This window comes from Agelaius tricolor, unplaced genomic scaffold (assembly GCF_023055355.1).
Source record: "Agelaius tricolor isolate 1412-34295 unplaced genomic scaffold, bAgeTri1.0.p SCAF_81, whole genome shotgun sequence".
Taxonomy (NCBI): domain Eukaryota; kingdom Metazoa; phylum Chordata; class Aves; order Passeriformes; family Icteridae; genus Agelaius; species Agelaius tricolor.
Genome location: NW_027269341.1, coordinates 188,450 through 205,681, shown reverse-complemented (window position 1 = coordinate 205,681; position 17,232 = coordinate 188,450).

The window sequence follows — 17,232 nt, the reverse complement described above, 5'->3', positions numbered from 1 at the left end:
CTGTCTTTGTAAATATAATATATTCACTTTGAATGCAGTTCTGAAATCTGTCCCATTAACCAGAAAAGATTTGGAAATGTAAATCAGATTATTGCCAGAGGCTCAGCTTGTTAAGGTGTGCTGAATGTTAATGAGCTCTGGGGCACTGAATTCCTGAACTGAAGAGCTGAAGGCTGAACAAGCCTCTGGAGAAGTAAAATTCAGCAGCAGCCTCCAAGTTTTTAGAGTGTGTGGAGGACAACTTTTTGTCACAGCTGGTGAGTGAGCCCAGCAGGGGAGGGACTATGCTGGACCTGTTGTTTGGGATTAGAGATGGGCTGGGGGGAGATGTGGTGGTTGGAGGCTGCTTGGGGCACAGTGAGCATGAAATTATAGAGTTCCCAACATTTGTGAAATCAGGAGGAACATCTATAAGACTCTTACATTGGACTTCTGGAGGGCAGACTTTGGCCTGATCAGGAGACTTATTCAGAGAGTTCCTTGGGAAGCAGCCCTTAAAAACAAAGGAGTTTGGGAAGGGTGGGTGTGCTTCAAAACAGAGATCTTGTGGGAACAGGAACAGACTGTCCCTGTGTGCTGAAAGAAGAGTTGATGAGGCAAACGTCCAGCCTGGATGGGCAAGGAGGTTTTGATGGAACATAGGAATAAAAAGAGGATGTATCATCTTTGGAAGGAGGGTCAGGTCTCTCAGCAAGTATTTAAGGGGGTTGCTAGGGCATGTAGGAAAGAAATTAGGGAGGCCAAAGCTCAATATGAACTTAACTTGGGAAATTTTGTAAGGGATAATAAAAAAATGTTTTTACAAATATATTAATGGCAAAAGGAAGGGTAGGACCAACCCTTGTTCTTTATTAGATGTGGGAGGGGACTTAGTAACCGCAGATGAGGAGAAGGCAGAGGTGCTTAACACCTTCTTTGCCTCAGTCTTTAGTGGGAAGGCTTGCCTACAGGATAACTGTCCTCTTGGGTTGGTAGACAGTGTCAGAGAGCAGAATGATCTGCCCGGGCCAGGGGCTGCACTGCCAGCCCAGAGCCACGTGGGGATCGCCCAGTACCGGCAGGGCAGCAGGGAAACCGGCACTGGGGCAGCAGAAATGGGCAATACGAGAGCTGGGGGTGCTCCAGAAGCCTGGACATGTTGGGAGCATGGACAGGGGGGACCCATGGATAGCCCAGGAGCCTGAAACAGGGACCCCGGACAGTGCTGACCCCTGGGACGCCTGTGATGCCAAAGTGGTGAGCCCAGAGAAGGGGAACCTGCGGGATTGCCAGGAGCCCCAGCAGCCCAGAGAGGGGAACACCAATACAAACTTGAACTGGAGCAACCCAGACAGGGGGGGCCTCCAGGAGCCCAAAGTGGAGAGACCAGAGAGGGGAAACTGAGGGCTGGGTGTTTTTGCTGCATCTTGGTCATTTGTGTATTTTGGGGGACTGAATCTTGGTGCTTTGGAGGTTTATATGGGTGGCAGATTCCCAGTGACTTCTAGGGATGGGCTTGGGCAGTAGGAACCCGCTAACCCAATGTGCTCATCCATTGTATTTTTCCCCAAACCAGGATTTCTCTTTCCCAAACCTTGGCTGGATGGAGAAGGAGGCTGTGAGGAAGAGGAAGATGTCCCAGGACACGCAGGCAGGTGAGGAGGAAGTCAGTGCCCCTTTCCCCCTCTCTCCTGCTCCATCTCCCAGCCCAGCACGGGCCCTGGCTGCAGGACAATCCTGCTGCCGATGCCGTCCTGCAGCCAGGGACACATTGGGAGGATCTCCTTCCCTCTGGCATGGAGGCAAATCCCATCCTCTCCTTGTCCTTCCTCCCCCAGACCAGGAGCTGAGGATGGACACCAGGGAGGACAAGTCCTCATGGTATAATCTCATGGAAGAGGCTGTTTTGAGTGACTCCACAGCACAGGAATGCAAGAGGGAGGAAAATCCCTGGAGATCCCACACAAGGAGGGGCTGCAAGCCCAGCCCAGGGTGCTCTGAGGAGGAAAGAGCCACCCTGTGCCAGGAAGGTGGACAGAGCTTCAGCCAGAGCTTGGAGCTGGTGGCCCATGAGCAGCTTGGAGTGTGGGAAGAGCTTCAGGCAGAGCAACAGCCTGATCTGCCACCAGATGATCCACACTGGGGAATGGCCTTAGGAGTGTGGCAAGCGTGGCAAGTGTGGAAAGGGCTTCAGCTGCAGCTCCACCCTCATCATCCACCAGTGCATCCACACTTGGCAGGGGCCCTACCAGCGTCCTGAGTGTCTGAAGAGGTTTCAGAGCAGCTCCCATCTCCTCCTGCACCAGCGGATTCACACTGAGGAGAGGCCCTTCCGCTGCCCTGACTGTGGGAAGGGATTCAAGCACAACTCCACCCTCGTCAGGCACCAGCGCATCCACACCGGGGAGAGGCCCTACAAGTGCTCTGAGTGTGCTAGCTCTGGGCAAGTGGCTCAGGGTTTTGCCCTGGCCTGCCTCAAGTGTCTGCCAGCAGGAGCATGTTTCCCTGTGCAGCTGTTTAGACATTTCCAGGAAATGTGTCCCATGAAATATGGAGCTTCAGCTGCTTTAGGTTTGCATGGTGGCCTCTGTTAAACTTTGTGTCTCCATTTTGCAGATCTGGCTGGTTACAGTCTTACCGAGAAGTTTTCTCGGGACACTTCCGATGTTCCCTCACCCACAAAGTCCTCGCCTCCCGTCCAGAAGAGCTCTCTTTCCTCCAAGCTTAGGAAGAAGCTGCCACCTGTATGAAGAGTGTTTGAAGAACAGGATTGATGCCTTAGGCTTCGTAGTTAAAGCTGTACATATGTTCTGATCTTTAGATGTAGTTTTGAATTAATGTGTTTTGATTCTGTCTTTAAACTTTGATGACATATTTTTAATTGTATATATTTTCTTTTGATGATGAAAAAAAAGTAAATAAATAAATAAATAAAATTTAAATAAACCAAAAGGAGAATGTGAGACCAGGACCTGCTAGCCTAGAGATTATGGGAGTGCAGCTCACTCAATGTGCCAGTGTCTCACCACATCCTTTCCTCTTTGGGCCTCTCCTCTTCCTCTTTGGCCATGTTTTCTTTGTGTCATTTGTGCTGCTCTTTGTTACTTGGCATTACAACAGGGTCCCCTGTTGACCTATTTGGGGGACAATGGATCCAAAAGATCCTGTCTAGTCAAAGGTTTTCTACCTAGGTGTGTTCTGGGCTCACCAAAGGCCTGAGCAAAGAAACCAAGAGAAGTGTGCCCAAATGCCAAAGCTTTGCTCCTTTGCAATCTCCCACAGATCTGGCTCACAGGTGTCTTCAATCACAATTCCATAGGTAAGAAGAGGTCATGTCTTTCCCTGGGAAATGATGCATGGCTTTGGCAGAGTCACCTGTATGTATATTTACCCAGGACAGCAGTCCAGCTGTGTTGTTTGCACCTTGCTTGCAGAAGGGTGAGTGCCCTGGGAGGCCAATAACAAGTGCCAAGGGTTCCTCCAATCTGTACTGCAGCCTGGGTGCCATTCAGCCCAGAGCCTGGGGATCATTTGTTCCCACGGACCAGTGCTTGCCAGTGTAATGAATTCCTGCACAGCTGGAAGAAGCAATTCTGGATTCAGCTCCAGCTCTTGGTGGGCTGCATGGTCATTGACAATGCTGCCCTCCCAGAAATTATTCTGCAGTTTCCTTTCATAATCATTTGAAGCTTTTAAATTTCACATTTCAATGTGCTTTGCCTTAGGGAAAAACACTTCTGGGCCCAGTGCAAACTGTAACCTTTTGACAGCAAAGTCCTCATGGTTGCCAGCTTCTGATGTCACACAATGTCCCCTGGCTGCAGGTGTTTGCTTTGCTCTGGGTCTAGTCCTGGCCTAGTAAAGCCCAGGCAGGGTGGCATGTTGCAGGGAAAACGGGTCCATGAGCTTATGGGGTTGCCATCAGCAGCAGAGTGAATGTGCCCTTTGGGGATTTCTCTGGAGACAAAATTAGGGACCTACTCCATGACACAATATTCTCTTAGATCGTTCTGAAATATCCTAGAAAAGGCTGTGAAACTTCACATCTTGCACACCCACTGTTTGAAGAGGGGCATTTTTGTCCCTCCTCAAAGCCATTGCTCTTGCACACCAGAAACATGAACATCCACCAGCAGGAATGATGCATGGTCCTGCTGCTGCTGCTGCTTCAGAGCACTGGGCAGTGCAGACCTGGGTATTACCAATATGAGCACTTAATTAGCATTTCATGCTCCTTCGAGCTGTCCAGATCTCAGGGCTTTTTGTTTCAAAGCAGCCACTGCACCATCTCTAGGGAAGAACAGGAAATGGGAACCAGTGACTGCCAGCCTTGCAGGGGTGTAGGGGAGAACCTGAAGTGTCTGCATCCAAAGATGAATGGGAAGAGTGTAATTGCCAAAGCAAACGCTTCATTAGCATAGCAGGACCAGTTCTGGACTGCATGCTTGCATGAAGATCATTTGGGATCTCCTTTTTGTATCTCATGCAGAAAAGGTGCTCTTAATAATACCACGCTACTTAAACCAGATTGGGATGTGGCTCTGTAGTGGTTCACAATGAAGCAGACTGCCTGCTTTGTCACTGCCAGCCCTGGTGAGCCTGCGAGGGACTTTAGTGTATCCCATGCCTGTTTTGCCTCCAAGAAAAGCTTGGTTTTCCTTATTAGTGTGGAGTAAATACAAGAGTAATAAAATGGACAATTAAACTGGCCACTTTGGAGGATATGCTCATGCTTTCGCACGTCAGTCCTGTACCTCATGCTCCCAAGGCTTGTTACTCCTCATGAAATATTTTAACAAAATATCTCAGCTCTCTTGTTACATTTGAATAAAATTGCATCAGATCATCAAGAATTCTGCTGTCAGGAACAAGACAAGAGCCTTGCAACACTCACTTGCAGCTGTCCTGGATTTCTGCAGCCCTTTGTGAAAAGCTGCTGCAGACAGAGTGTTTGGAGTTGGTTTGGGCCTTTCTGGGAGATCTGTGGAGCAGTGTGCAGGGCTCTCCTGGCAGAAAACTGTTTGTCCAAGCCCAGGGACATGGTGCCGGCAGAAGCGGAGCGGCCCCGCTCCCAGCCCGAGAGTCTGTGAGCTGAGCCACGCCGGGGAGAAAAGACAGCGAGGGGCTCCAGCCCAGCTGCTTCCCCTGCCCTGACCGTTCCATGGAGCTCTGCCATGGGAGAAAGTCGACGCCGCACGAGCCACCGAGCTTCCATCAGCTGCTGGAACTGCTCCGTGACAGCTCCTGTTCTTCCCGAGAGAGAACCCGGCGCCTTCTTGGAACGCGTGTCATGGGGGGATTCTGTTTGTTAATAAACTGCTGGGGTTTTCCCACTTTCATCTATTAGTAACAATTTCCTATTGCTGGAAAGGGATTGCGGGAACACTTTAGAGGAGATGACTTATTGCACAATATCCTGTTTTAAGTTGTCTCAAACTGTGTGAGACAGATGGCTTCACATAGGAGCATCCCCAAGGCTGCTGAGGGGAAGGCACAGAGGAAGACAAACCCAGTATTTCTGAGGGAAACTCCTTGACACCAAACCAACCTGAGTTGTCAAACAGCAGACCTGATGTTTCAAGTCATGGCCCAAAGGGGAAACCTTTCAGTGTGTTTGGTCCAGGCTGGGTTGTGCTCGAGGCAAAGGTGTGTCAGTGTGTTGGATAATACTCTTTTCTTGACCTAGAGATGGGGACACTGAGAGGTGTTTTAAAAACTTGTATTCCATTTTCAGTCTCATGAGAAGGGTGAGACAATACAGATGTTATAATTCAATCAGAAGCTGACTATTTCATAATTACAGTACATTATAAGTGTTTCTTGGTCTATCAGCCTTTTGCCATGCCATGTTGTAGATGCCTTAAAGCCAATTATTTCAAACTACCCCTTGTGGGTCCCTCTACAATGCATCTTTCATAGCTCTATTTTTCCAAAGTCTTATTTGCAAGGCCATCTTTTGAAACTTTTTTCCAGCTCCATTCCTCTCTCAACAATATCTGTCCTATTCCATGGCATTTTTAAGTTAGCATTTCTTGTCTCAAGGTTTATAAACAGATTCATACTGTGTGGGCCTTCTATTAGGCCCTAAAAACTTTCTACAAACCCATTTCCCACATCAGTGCACTTGGCTCCTTCTCTGCTCATTGTGCCTGGCAAGCACAGGAGCCCAGAGCTCCTGCAGAACCCATCACAGCACTCAGTGGGAGCAAACTTGTGTCCAGTCCTCACCTGGAGCTGTGGTGCCCAGCATTCCACCTGATTGGAATGAGGAACTGTTCCTGCTCTTTCAGAAGGAGCTAAGGAGGTTTGGCCTTCAGATCAGCTCCTTCCCAGCTCTTGATTTGCTGCCCTGGGGGAGCTGCTGCTTGTGGCAGCACTTGTTTCACAGCTGACAGCCCTGCTCTGCTGGCCTGCAGCCATTGCAGGAGCTTTTGCTGGTGACATTGAATGTTTCAGATCTTCTTAAGGAAAACTCAGGGCAGAACTTGTCAAAAGAGCATTGCCTGGATGATGATTTTAACATTAGATCTTTCCTCCACCCAGTGCTCATGTCCATGGGCCTGTGACCCCGAGTGGGTGCTGCCTCCTGAAATCCCAAACGGGGCAGGATGTCTCCCAGCTCCAACCTGCCTGCTCCAGGGGCAGTGTGCTCCGCTGGTGACGGGCACTGGCAGGGGCTGTCCCTGCAGGTCTGTGCAGCAGCAGGGCACCCCCCAGCTCGCCATCCCCACCTGGGGCAGGGGCACGGCTCTGGACAACCCGGGGACATTCTGCTGAGGAGGTGTCCCTGCAGGGGATGGGGTCCCAGGAGCTGGGTGATGTTGTCCTTCTCCCCTGTTTATACACAACTGCAATGGGGTCCACGATGGGCAGGGGATTCCTGACCAATGGGGGGGTCCTGGTGTGGGTACACCCATCAACATGGGGGGAAGGGGAGAGACGAGTGCAATGGAGTGCACAGAAAAGGGAGGAGGAGAGGTGGGGAGGTGGCCACTTTGGGGTGTAAGGGCAGGAAAACTTGGAAATGGAGGCAACAAAATGGTGGGGCTGGATACGTTGCTGGCACTGTTTTGTGGGGAATCAGCAGGAGGGGGAAGTGGGTAAAGGGGCACAGGAGGGAGGATGAGGGGAAGGTCCAGGGCAGCAGACGCTTTGCTGTCCAGGCAAAGGGAGAGAGGGGATCGGGAGGCGTCAGGGGATCGATAGCAACCCTGGCCAAGTGACAACGACTGCCAGCCCATTGCCCCTCAGGTGAGGAAGGGTTTTGGGTACATGGGGACAGGAAGAAGGGAAAGTGGTTTTGAACTGGGGACCAAAAACTTTTCCTGAATTTTCCCCCAAATTTTTAACTGAATCATAAATAGAATGAAAATAAGGATAAATGGAAAAGAGGATAAAACTTCCCCACTTTAAAATTTCCCTCCATTTGTAAAACAAATAACTTGATCCCAACCACATCCAAAACTCAAGCAATAAAACCAATTCCCTTGAAAAATTCACCAAGTATTTGGAAAGAAAATGAACAAAAGCTTTCCAATTTCCCTTAGAAAAACAAATTCTCCAATCAACAAGGGCACCCACAACCTTGGAATAGTCATGTCTTTGAGGAGGACTCAGCTTAGGGTGACTAAGGTTGTTGCCCATCCTCAGACTTTGTTCCCACACCCAGCAGAAAAAGGAAAATGAAAAAACAGAAGACCTTCATATATATATAACTTACAGTTGCTCTTTGGGCCATTGCCCATCGGGTCAATGAAAATCTGCTGGGCAGGTGCTCAGCCCCTCAATTGGCCTCCGCTACTCCGGGAGCTCTTCGGCCTCTTCAGTCTTCGGAGGGTCCCGGTCGCCCTTCGGGCAGCCCCCACTAAAACGTGAGGGCTTCTCCTGGGGAAAGCGGCTGCGCCAACAGCGACTTTTGTCCTGCAGTGGGAGGCTGCAGGAGACACTTCTTCAGGGATCTCTTTGCAGAGGCCGCACGCTGGGCGCCACAGGTTGTGGCAGGTGGTGCTCAGAGCGCTGCAACCTTCCCGAAGAAACTTCTTGAAGAAGACACCTCGGGGCCCAGGCAATGTCTGTGCTCATGCCGAGGGATTTCAGCTCTTCTGTGATCCCGGCGACGCAGGAGGAGAGACGGGGTCTTGGTGTGGGGTTCCAAGGAGAACCTTTCCTGAGCTTCATCCTCAAAAGGGTCCAGGGACAAAAAGCCACTCAGGCAGGGAAAGCAGGGGTTTATATTGGGGTCTCGAAGGGCAGGACAGAACACTAGAGTGAATGGGATCAGGGCACAGGGGCAGAGCAAAGGGGAAGGACCAATGGGTTGCAAGGGATCAACATAAAGCAACAAAGGATTTTGGGGGTGATCTTTTTGCTCTCTCTAACCAGAGGTTATGGGGTTGGTCCTCCAGGGGAGTAGAGCAGGCTTTTCCTTGGCCAGTTCTCCAGCCTCCACACAAAGTACCTTAAAAATCTTGAGTATCTCAAAGTATTAATGAGCCCCACTGAGTGTCAGTACAAAGCCCTCAAGGGACTCCTTAAAGCAGATAATTGGAGGCCATGATTGCACAAACCTCTCAGAGACTCCAAGGCAAAAGCAAAACCCAAAGTCCTTTGAAAAACCTGCAGTCCCTGCAGGGAGCATTCAGGAGTCCCCAGGGCCATTCCTGAGCAAGGCTCCCCAGGGACTCCTTCCAGCAGATCCTTGAGGCCACTGGGATGTGGGCTAGGGGGGGATGCTGAGGGCAGGACAAGGGGCTGGCAGTGCCCAGCCTGGCTGGGGCTGTGCCAGGAGGCCCCAGGGCCTCAGGACAAGGTGTCTCCTCCCAGCCCTTGGTGGCACAGACCCTGCTGTGCCCCAGGGCACCCAGACTTGGCTTCTCTTTGTCCCCACCTGCCATCAGTGCCTCCAGTTCTCTGCTCTGCCTGGGGCCTGAGGACACTTGCTCAGTCCTGTCCCTCAGTGGGACCCATTAAAAATCAAAGAAACTTTGGAGTTGGATTCTGACTCGGATTTCTGGAGAGGTTTCTTCAGCTCCCCCTCAGGGACTGATGTTAAGGGCCTCAGCACAAAGCCCCAGGGGCTCATTCAAGTCCTGGTGCTGTGTCTGTGCTGCTGAGCTGGGCCGGGCTCCTGGCCCAGAGGCAGCTCCTGGCAAGGGCAGCAGAGCTGCAGAGAGACAGCTCTGGCCAGGAGCAGCTCCTGTGCACAGCCCAGCAGGGCTGGGGCACTGCCTGCAGCCAGCCCGGGCACAGCACAGAGGCACAGAGAGCTTCAAGCACTCAGGGCTGGGAAGGGGCTGAGAAGTGCCTGGGGCACAATCACTGCCAGCCCTTGGCACAGCAACCTCTGGCTGCAGGAAAATGCAGCTGCAGCTCCTGCAGTGATCTCCTAAAGCTGCAACATCCCAATGCCTGCAGACTCTGTGAGTACCACTCTGAGTATTTCTGGTGCAGGGGAGGTGAAATGCTCATGAAGCTCTGATGTACTGAGGGGCTCTGATCAGTCACAGAATATTCCCAAGACAAGGATTTTGATAAAAATGAGGAAATTTCCCAAGAGTTTTGTATTCAGTTTCCTACTATTGGAGAATGGCAGGGAGGAGGGATAAATATTAAAGGATGATTATGGATTTTGACAAGTGCCTGAAACATCTGAACTGTTACTTTCAGTGATCAATAGGTTCACAGGAGATCCCTAATGTGCTTTCAGCCACTCCTCTGCCCATGGCCAGACCAGCATCACCTTTGCTGGACCCATGAGATTCAGTCTGAGCTGTCCTTTCTCCAAGCTGCAAACAGAACCTGCCCCAGCCCATGCCCTGCAAACAGGCTGTAGGGGCACAGGGAGTGCACAGAGATTTGGGGTCTGTGAGTGCTGGTGTGGAGAGATCGGGCACAGGGAAACACCTGCAGGAGGAAAGTCTCCAGGAAACAGAGAGAAGATCAGTGAATGAGAGAAAATAATCACACTTGGATGCTCTGCAGCCCCGGGCCCAGTTCCCTCTGCAGAGCACAGGGCTGGGAGCAGCTGCCTGGCCCTGGGGGCTCTGGAGGGGGCACAGCTGGCTCAGGGTGATGCTGTCCCCAGTGCCCGGCTCTGGGCAATGCTGTCAGTGCAGCCAGGGAAGGAGCTGCATCTCCCACAATCCAATGCCATCAGAAGGACACTTGGGAGTCTCCCTGAGATTTCAGTCCAAGCTGGGAGCTTCAATCCAGGGTGCAAACCTGTCCTAGAGCATCTCTGAGTCATGAGATTGATGGGGAAAGGCAGAGGTGTTCTGACTCTGAAAATGCTGCTGGGTTGGTGAAATGAGCAATGCGAGTCCTTGGATACAAATGTGCAGCTGGGCTGGGGTGGATCCATCTGCTCTCAGCAGTACCTGGTGACATTTTAGGGGAAGCATGGGAAGGTGATCACCCTCCACCTGAGACAGGTTAAAGCCCAGAGAAACTCTGAACAGGTCACAATGACAGACCATCTCTCCTCAGTCTCCACTCATCACTCTGCCTCACAGAACTTGCTCTGTTCTCCCTGAGTGCAGCAGAAATGCTGAGGGATTCTGATATCCAAAAACACCAGAAGAGATGTGGGGAAGCTTATAAGAAAAACCCCAGAACTCTTGAACACAAAAGGATGTCTCTGTGTGTGTTTTGGGGAGAGTGTATGGGAAATGGCTTTGATTTTGGTTACAGGGATCTCCTCTAACTCTTCACTGTCCTTTCTCCATGAACAGGTCCCCATGGCCAGCCCCAGCAAATGTCCAACAGCAGCTCCATCAGGCACTTCCTCCTGCTGGCATTGGCAGACACGCGGCAGCTGCAGCTCCTGCACTTCTGCCTCTTGCTGGGCATCTCCCTGGCTGCCCTCCTGGCCAACGGCCTCATCATCAGCGCCGTAGCCTGCGGCCACCACCTGCACACGCCCATGTTCTTCTTCCTGCTCAGCCTGGCCCTCAGCGACCTGGGCTCCATCTGCACCACTGTCCACAAAGCCATGCACAATTCCCTCCGGGACACCAGCACCATCTCCTACTCAGCTTGTGCTGCTCAGCTCTTTTTCTTTCTGTTCTTTATCACAGCAGGGTATTCACTGCTGACCATCATGTGCTACGACCGCTACGTGTCCATCTGCAAACCCCTGCACTACGGGACCCTCCTGGGCAGCAGAGCTTGTGCCCACATGGCAGCAGCTGCCTGGGCCAGTGCCTTTCTCCATGCTCTCATGCACACAGCTGTAGAGAGCTTTTTGGATAATTGGTTAGCTGAGAAAGGACATTCCGATGTGATACCGATGGATAAGGGTAAGAGAAACAAGCTGGGAACTGAGCAACTGGTGCCTAATTACTGACGAAGGTCACAGTGACCTTCTCTAAAACGGGAAGACGGGGGAGAAAATTGCTTGCCAGAAAATGTAGCTATCCCAAGGTAGAGAAATTAGAAGAATGTACACATAGAAGCAAAATAATTGTTAAGAGATAGAAGTAGGTGTGTCTGATCTAAGTGTGCTTTAACCAATAAGGAGCTCGGCTTTTGCAATATGTATAAGCTTCATTAACACTAATATAAATATGTGTAGAGTTTCAATAAACTTCGAGATTTGCTATTCATCGCATATGGTGTGTCGCATCTCTCCCGCCGTTACGACACACAGCCAATACATTTTCCCTGCCCCTGTGCCATGGCAATGCCCTGGGCCAGTTCTTCTGTGAGGTGCCACAGATCCTCAGGCTCTCCTGCTCACACTCCAACACTCTCAGGGAAGTTGGACTCATCACAGTTAGTGCCTCTTTGGTATTTGGTTGTTTTGTGTTCATTGTTTTCTCCTATGTGCAGATCTTCAGGGCTGTGCTGAGGATCCCCTCTGAGCAGGGACAGCACAAAGCCTTTTCCACCTGCCTCCCTCACCTGGCCGTGCTCTCCCTGTTTGTCAGCACTGGCATATTTGCTCCGTTGAAGCCCCCCTCCATGTCCTCCCCATCCCTGGATCTGGCCCTGTCAGATCAGTTCTGTACTCAGTGGTGCCTCCAGCCCTGAACCCCCTCATCTACAGCCTGAGGAACCAGGAGCTCAAGGCTGCAGTGTGGAGACTGATGACTGGATGCTTTCAGGAACATTCATCTGCTTGCCAATTTCTGAAAATCACTTGTAATAATAGTCATCTTTAAAATTTCTTGTTGGTTTCAGTTTGGCAGTTCTTTTTCTTTGTTTTAGTTTTTTTCATATTGTCCACAAAGAAATGTCATTGTTTGTGCCGTTTCTCATTTTGTTTCTCTCCGTCTTCCCTGTGGCCACAGACTGTGTCAATGAGCTCTTGGTGCCTTTAAAGGAACTAAAGGATCTCCCAGCAGAGTTTTCTGCAGAGATGCCCTTTTGTTGCCTTCTCGGGAGCGGCAGCAGCAATGTCTGTGTGCAGAGCTGGGGCAGATCAGGGCTGGCCCAGCAGCTGTGCCCAGCAGCAGCAGCAGCAGCACTTGGTGTTGCCAGTGCTGCTGCCGTGGCCCTGCCCCGCTGCCCTGGTGGCCCTGGTGTTGCTGCAGGGCCTGAGTGCTCTCGGGGCCGGGCACAGCCCTGGGGGTGGCAGTGCCGGGGCTGCAGCAGGGACAGGCCATGGGCACTGCTGGGGCAGCGCTGACGCCTCAGCCCAGGCCCTGGGGGCTCCAGGCTCCTGGCCCAGGCTCTCTCAAGAACACGGCCAGGCCAATGCTCAGCACAGAAACCCCCGTGAGCAGCCCCAGGCTGGCCGTGGGCAGGCTGGGGGCAAACAGCACGGCTGGGGCTCTGCAAGGGCCCTGGGGCAGACGGGAAGGAGCAGCAGAGCAGGGGCTGATCCATGCCCAGTGCGCTGCACAGCCCAGGGCAGCGTCCCAGAGCGTCCTCATGCAGCTGCCAACAACATCCCCCCTCTGCAGCCCTGGCCTCTCCCCCAGCTCACACAGGTGCCCCATCCTTGCAGGCACAGACACGGCAGCACTGGCTCAGCAGCCCCTGTTTGCATTGCCCACAGCAGGGGCAGCACCCCCATGCTGTTGCTGTGGGGACATGAACCTGAGGGAGCACAAATGCCATCAGCCCTGGGGCCAGCAAGGGCTGGGGGACACCAGGGAAACCACTCAGCTTTGTCCTGGCCTCTGCACTCAGCCAGAAAGTTTGTTCCCATCAGCTGGGAGTTTCCTGTGCCACTGCAGATGCTGTTGCTCAGAGCCAGGGCTGCCTGGCAGCCACCCCCAAACTGCCCCGAGCATTTCCTTGGCTTCACCTTTGCTTTCTTTCCTCTTCCTGATACAAATGTCTTCCCATTGCCCACCCCCGTTCCCTCCCCTGCAAACAGCCCATCCCTGGTTGCCCTTTCCTCTCTGGCCCCACTCCCCATTGCAGTTCCTGACTTGTCCCCATAGGAACGTCCCTTGGGCAGCAGGATCATCCTACAAGTGCTGCAGGAATTGTCTGCAGGCTCCTGCAGTGCCTGCTGCTGCTCCCTTGCCAGAGGCAGCCCAGGCCAGGGGGGCACATCTGGGCTGCTGTGTCTGCCTCTGGGGCTCCCTGTTCTGGGCAGTGAGGAGGAGCTGCAGAGGCTCTGCACGACTGACAGGATGGGCTTTGGGGCTGCCAGGAGAAGCTGAGGGACCTGGGCTGCTGGAGCTCCTCAAGAGGAGCCCAGGGCTCATCCTGCAGCTGCTCCAAGGGTTCTTTCAGAGAATCCCAGAATCAGCAAGGCTGGAACAGGCCATGGAGATCATCAAGTCCAACCTGTGCCCTGACACTGCCTTGTCTCCCCTGGGCCTCCTCTTCTCCAGGATAAACAAGCCCAGCTCCCTCAGCTGCTCCTCAAAGCTCTTGTGTTCCAGACCCCTCCCCAGCCTTGTTGCCCTTCTCTGGACACGCTCCAGCCCCTCCATGTCCTTCCTAAATTGGGGGCCCAGAACTGCAAACAGCACTCGAGGTGCTGCCCAAGCAGTGCTGAGCACAGGGGAACAATCCCTGCCCTGCTCCTGCTGCCCACACCATTCCTGAGCCAGGCCAGGAGCCATTGGCCTTCTTGGCCACCTGGGCACACGGCTGGCTCATGTCCAGCCTGCTGTCCATCTGTCCCTGCAGGTCCCTTTCTGCCTGGCTGCTCTCCAGCCCCTCTGTCCCCAGCCTGTAGAGCTGCAGGGGTTGTTGTGGCCAAAGTGCAGGACCCGGCACTTGGACTTGTTCAACCTCACCTTGTTGGATTTGGGCCCTGCATCCAGCCTGTCCAGGGCCCTGTGCAGAGCCCTCCTACCCTCCAGCAGATCCACACTCACACCCAGCTTGGTGTCATCTGCAAATTTGGTGATTTTCTATTCTTTTTTACACATGTGATAATAATTTCCCGAAAATCATTAACATATTTCCTCTCCCCTTAACCCATGTGTTCTTCTGTCCTGGGATTCTCTCTGCTGGTCCCTGGTGCTCGTGGAGCCCAATGTTCCTGTGGGCCTGGCTGAGCTGGCAGGACACTGAGGCTGCTGAACTTCCAGTTCCCCTTCTCACACAATGGGCATTGTGTGCTCTCCACAGGCCTGGGGTTGTGGAGAACAAGCTCCAGGTGTCAGCTCAGCTGGTGGAGACAATTTATCATCTGGTAAACTGAGGTCACAGAGTGGGCTGTGACATCACAGAGTGGATCATGTGAGGTCATCCAACAGCTGTGGCATCATAGACTGCATCTGTGACATCACAGAGCAGGCTGTGACATCACAGGGCAGAGGTCTGACATCACAGGGCAGACTATGACATCACAGACTCTGGTGTGTCATCACAGAGGAGGCTGTGACATCCCAGAGGGGCTGTGTGACATTACAGAATGGGCTGTGACATCACAGAGCAGGCTGTGACATCCCAGAGGGGCTGTGTGACATCCCAGCAGGGCTGTGTCAGGTCACTGGGTTGCTCACTCTGCCCCAGCTCCCCCTCACCGTTTCTCCCAACAAGTCCAATGCTGTCCATGCCCAGCAGGGTCCCTGTCCCCCGGGATCCCCCCGGCCCACCTGGAGCCACAGCCTCCACCAAAGGATGTTCCACAGGATCCACCCCAGAGCCTGACAGGGGACAAGGGGCCAGGGCTGTGTGACCAGGACATCAAGGACGGGGATTCTCCAGGTCACTGTGGCCTGGGTTGGGTTGCCCAGGGCAGGAAAGATGTCTGGCAGCTGGAGCAGGGCCTGGGAAGGGCCTCCAAGGTGGGGCTGGAGCCCTTGGGCTGTGAGCAGAGGCTGAGGGAGCTGGGCTTGTCCAGCCCAGAGCAGGGAAGGCTGAGGGGCTCCTCATCCCAGCCTGGCAGTGCCAGCGAGGAGGGGATGGAGAACACAGAGCCAGGCTCTTCACAGGGGGGCTGGTGGGAGACAAAAGCCAATGGGTGGGAGGGGAAAGAGGGGAGATCAGCCAGGGCATGAGGAGATGAAATGAGTCAGGCTGCTTTCAGCATTTCCTCAACACCAAGAGCAGCCTGACCTCCCTTCTCCAACCACCACTGGCAGCTTTGCAAATCAGGAATTGTTGGAGCTGTTGTGCCCCCACACCAGGATGAGCATCCTGATACAAGAACTTAATTGTGTTTATATCTATTACCACATTTGTCTAAAATTAATTTTAGTATGGAAATCACCTGTGGAGGGTGCACTCATCAGACGCTACTGGGACATTGCACAGAGCTCAGGGAGGGGCGTGATTGTTATTAAATTGTGTCCTGTTCAACTATGGTCTGCTGGCCTTGAAGAGAAACTTTCTGTGCCTCTGAGTCCCACCAGTTCCTGGTCCCTCCAAGGACACAAACCTGATGAGTTGTGGTTCCCACTCCGATGGTGGCACTTGGACCTTGCTCCATAGCCAGAGCAGAGCTCCCTTGTCCCAGAAAGTGCCTGGCAATGCAGGGATGAAGGAAACAGGACAGGCTGTGGGGATCAGGTGCAGGGCACAGCCAGGGAAATGAATGACTTTTGCATTTTACAGAGCTGTGCCTCCCCTTGGCTTTGCTGGCTGACAATAAATGAACATCCCTCTGGTCTCTGGCAGCTCCTTCTCCAAGGAAAGCAGGGGGGAACTGGAGCCAAGGAGCTGAAACCTGCAGGTCCAGCCTGGGCTGGAGGGAGCTCAGATTTGCACAAGGCTGCTCTGAGTTCCAGGGCTTGGGTGGGGGAAATGGTGGGATGGGGGTAGGGACAGAGTCTGATTGATTGTCAGACATAAAGGGTCTTGATTTTCATATCTATTCCAACTGCATGAGGAGGTACTTGGATTCAGTATCAACTGGAGATTGCACATATCAATGAATTAACAGGAAAACCTAAACAGAACCAAAAAATATTTCCTCACTGTCTTTGTAAATATAATATATTCACTTTGAATGCAGTTCTGAAATCTGTCCCATTAACCAGAAAAGATTTGGAAATGTAAATCAGATTATTGCCAGAGGCTCAGCTTGTTAAGGTGTGCTGAATGTTAATGAGCTCTGGGGCACTGAATTCCTGAACTGAAGAGCTGAAGGCTGAACAAGCCTCTGGAGAAGTAAAATTCAGCAGCAGCCTCCAAGTTTTTAGAGTGTGTGGAGGACAACTTTTTGTCACAGCTGGTGAGTGAGCCCAGCAGGGGAGGGACTATGCTGGACCTGTTGTTTGGGATTAGAGATGGGCTGGGGGAGATGTGGTGGTTGGAGGCTGCTTGGGGCACAGTGAGCATGAAATTATAGAGTTCCCAACATTTGTGAAATCAGGAGGAACATCTATAAGACTCTTACATTGGACTTCTGGAGGGCAGAATTTGGCCTGATCAGGAGACTTATTCAGAGAGTTCCTTGGGAAGCAGCCCTTAAAAACAAAGGAGTTTGGGAAGGGTGGGTGTGCTTCAAAACAGAGATCTTGTGGGAACAGGAACAGACTGTCCCTGTGTGCTGAAAGAAGAGTTGATGAGGCAAACGTCCAGCCTGGATGGGCAAGGAGGTTTTGATGGAACATAGGAATAAAAAGAGGATGTATCATCTTTGGAAGGAGGGTCAGGTCTCTCAGCAAGTATTTAAGGGGGTTGCTAGGGCATGTAGGAAAGAAATTAGGGAGGCCAAAGCTCAATATGAACTTAACTTGGGAAATTTTGTAAGGGATAATAAAAAAATGTTTTTACAAATATATTAATGGCAAAAGGAAGGGTAGGACCAACCCTTGTTCTTTATTAGATGTGGGAGGGGACTTAGTAACCGCAGATGAGGAGAAGGCAGAGGTGCTTAACACCTTCTTTGCCTCA